Source organism: Pteropus vampyrus, unplaced genomic scaffold, assembly GCF_000151845.1.
Source record: "Pteropus vampyrus isolate Shadow unplaced genomic scaffold, Pvam_2.0 Scaffold136, whole genome shotgun sequence".
NCBI lineage: Eukaryota > Metazoa > Chordata > Mammalia > Chiroptera > Pteropodidae > Pteropus > Pteropus vampyrus.
The window spans coordinates 734,018-737,471 of record NW_011888917.1 but is presented as its reverse complement, the minus strand read 5'-3'; the positions used below and the strand labels follow the sequence as shown (position 1 = coordinate 737,471).

Here is a 3,454-nt window from a genome sequence, read left to right as displayed (position 1 = left end):
TGTGTCAAAAATTCTAGAGGCCCTCCATATCTCTGAAGTATCTACCATGGTACTTCTGTTAACAGCATTCATATAGTTTAGAAGGAAAAAAAAAAACTCTATTTATAAACTGATATTCAAATTAAAATGTTGAAATTTATAGGTTTAAAACCAGGCATTGTTGCGAGAGAAAAGATTATCTTTCCATTTTTCCACTGAACATATTGTTGTCTGGGCTTGAGAGCGTAGGTGGTAAGAGTTTGATGTAGTAGAAGACCTAGGAAGACAAGTAGTAGAAATAAATTAAAATCTTATCATCTCTATTTTCACAGAAATTTCGAAGAAAAAAGTAGAAGAGCAAGGAGACTGAAGAAGTGTAGATCAGGGCACTATTTATTTTACCCTGGTTTTTCAGCCCTAGAATTAAAAGCATGTAGTGATTAGAGGGGCAAGTTTCAGTCTGATGTCAATTCTGTGTGGGATTTGCCCAACCAATCATTTGAGATGCAGAGAGAAAACTCCTGCATAGAATGTCCCTGAGCTAATGTTGGAGGTGTCACATAATTGAAAAGTAGAGCAGTGTTGTCAGGCAAAGAGAAGGTCTATCTACTTCCAAATCCATCTCTGCTCCTGACTGTCACTGACAACAGAAGATCAGAAGGCTATATGGTAGAGGGCAGGGTAATCTCCTAGTAGATGCTACCATTAGACCACAGGGCAAATGGGAGAAGCAGCAAAAATTTAAAAGGCCAACTCAACCTGGAAGGTTCCTAGACACTAGGAAACAAGAAAGAATAACAACTCATTTGATGCAGAAATCAGCAGCTATTGCCAACAGAATCAGGCAAAATAGCAGCTCACATAAACCGTATCTTAGCATAGCAGCCAGGGTACATTAAAAATTAGTAGAACAAGACTCTTTTCCCAGTGTCATGAAATCATGCCATAAGGATGCCTCTATCCTTATATACCCAATGGCATCTTAGAGAATATGAAAAGACTGATGCATTTGAGTCACCCAAGGAGACAGATTTCCTAATGTAAAAATTTTAATGATTGGGTTGTAATGAGATTGGTAAATAAAAGTAAGCTTTTCTCTCTTTTTCTGCTACCTAGCCATTGGTGAAAAAGAGGGAGAAGTTATTGGGAAAAATAAAGAATCTATGTTTCTTTCCCACATCTGAATGCCATGTGAATCCTTCTGCAACCCTACAAAACATGTGTTTTGACTTCTCAGTTTCAGACTACTTTATCTTCAGATCAGTAAAGCTTCTCTTAATCTCCAGTTTTACAGTCAATTTCTAGATGCAATCTCCGAATTCAGATTAAATTTTGGCACAAAATCAAACCATTCTTTCCTGTGGTTATGTTCCAGATGTCTTGAAAATGTCGTGAAGAGTCATTATTCTAGATCCCGCCATTCTAGTTGCTATGTCGAGTTAGTTCTGCATAATTAATTTGAAACTCATTTTTAGAGATTTTATTTTCAACATCCTCAACATTATTCTTGTAACCTTTCTTGCTTTCTCCAGTTATTTTTCCACTATATTTCTCATTGCTGCCTTGACCTGGTATTGTGTTTTGGGGTTATTAGAGGATGAATACTGCTGTGGCAAACATACAGAATATGTTTATATGTGATGGATATACTAAAGCTTGGGGTAGGGTGGTAGTGTGAGGAATGACTAGCACTGAGGTTCAAGGTATGGGAAGATGGAGCTATTGTGGAGAGCCGCAGAAGCCTTGCTAAGGAGTTAGCAGAGGCTTTAAAGTGGAGGAGTGTCATGAACATATTTCTCTAAGGTGATAATTGTAACAACCATGTGTAGGAAGGATTAAAGGCAGAGAGATCTGTGATGGGGAGTCGTTTTGACAGCTTTTATGGTAGGCCGTACTCAAAAAGACAAAAAAAAAAAAAAAAGAATGGCAATTAAGATAGCTAGAGTGACATATATAGGATTTGATGACTTATTATGTAAAAGAGTTGAGAGAGAATTTGGTACCAAAATAATTTTAGTAATTCCAGGTTGTGATTTTGGAGAGCCCATTGATAACGGTGACAAATACAGAAAGAAGTAATTATTTTCTACAATAATTATTTCTACATAATTATTTTCTACAATCCTCAGAACCCATTGCTAAAATATGGAATAAACAAAATTCAAAGGATCATCAAAATGAAATAAAGTAATTTATGTGAAGTCCTTAGAACAATGCCTGGCATAGTAAGCACTGCACATACTAGTGTTTTTTTTTTTTTTTTTTTTTTAGGTGAGGCAACTCTTGGTTGACCTCACAGATTGCAAGGACCTTGTCGGCTTACAATCTCTTATTTTTTATTTTTTTATGCCTACAGCACCTGGTCTTCCTAGGTGGTCTCCCATTCAAGCAGTAACCAGATCCGACCCTGCTTAGCTTCCGATATCAGACCAGATCGGGCTTGATCAGGGTGGCATGGCCATAGACGACACATATTAGTTTTATAACAAGATGGGTCTTTGTTCTTATAAATTTAGGGATAGACAAGTGTATTGCATACTGTTAATTACTTCATCTCTCTTTGAGAAGTTTAAAAATGTATTATAAATTTCATATGATCTTTGACATATTTTGTGAGCTAGCATCCAAGCAAAACTCTCAAAAGCAATCTTATATTTTATTTTTAAACCATTGTTACCTACACTCTTCTTTCCAAGGGCTTTGCTATGCTTGTGAAATCAATAGCAAGAAGCAAGTACTTCAGTAAGCGGAAAATCAAGGACAGCCTCTAATTTCGCTCTGCAATGTGTCTAGTGCTCTAGAAGCACTCAAACATGAAATGACGTCTTTATTTTTTCTAAGCCTAAAAATATTTTAAGATTTTAAGTATCATCATCAAACTTGGGTCTCTAATATGTTTCTTTTTAATAATAGTAGCCATTTTTCACTGAATCTCCCTGTGTGCTCAGCACTAAGTGAAAGACTTATAAATATTATCTTCAATCTTAATAGTAATCCTACAGGATATTTATTCATGTCTTCGATTTCCACCTCAGTCATTCAGATGTTGAAATAATTGGCTCCAGGTCAATGCAGACCAGGTTGCAGAACAGGCTTTCACCTGAGGTTCTATGTCTTTACGGCTGACTAGCTGAGTCTTTTCTGAAAATTATCTAGGCAATCCAAAGTACAGGACAAATAGGAATAATCCCTGTAGTCTTTCCTTGTTAATTCACTGGATTGCTTTTAGGTTTTATAAAAACACCAGTGAGAATTAAGTGAGGGGGGCAGGAATGTGGCAATTATCAGGTTCATACAAGAAACTTTGACACCTGAAAGATACTACGCATGCTCAGTAATGTAACGAGTTACATTTCTCTATGCAGACCAAGAAAAGGAGAGGTTAGATGTGGGTTCGATATTGGTGGAACCTAAGAAAATAAGGTAGAATAACACAAGAAAGGAAAATGATCACTGTGTAGATAATTCACGCTCT

General features: G+C 36.4%; 1 pseudogene; it reads right to left on the bottom strand.

Annotated features, from left to right (window-relative positions):
• Positions 1-2,326: 2,326 nt before the first annotated feature.
• LOC111744529 lies at positions 2,327-2,445 on the bottom strand (annotated as a pseudogene).
• Positions 2,446-3,454: the final 1,009 nt, after the last annotated feature.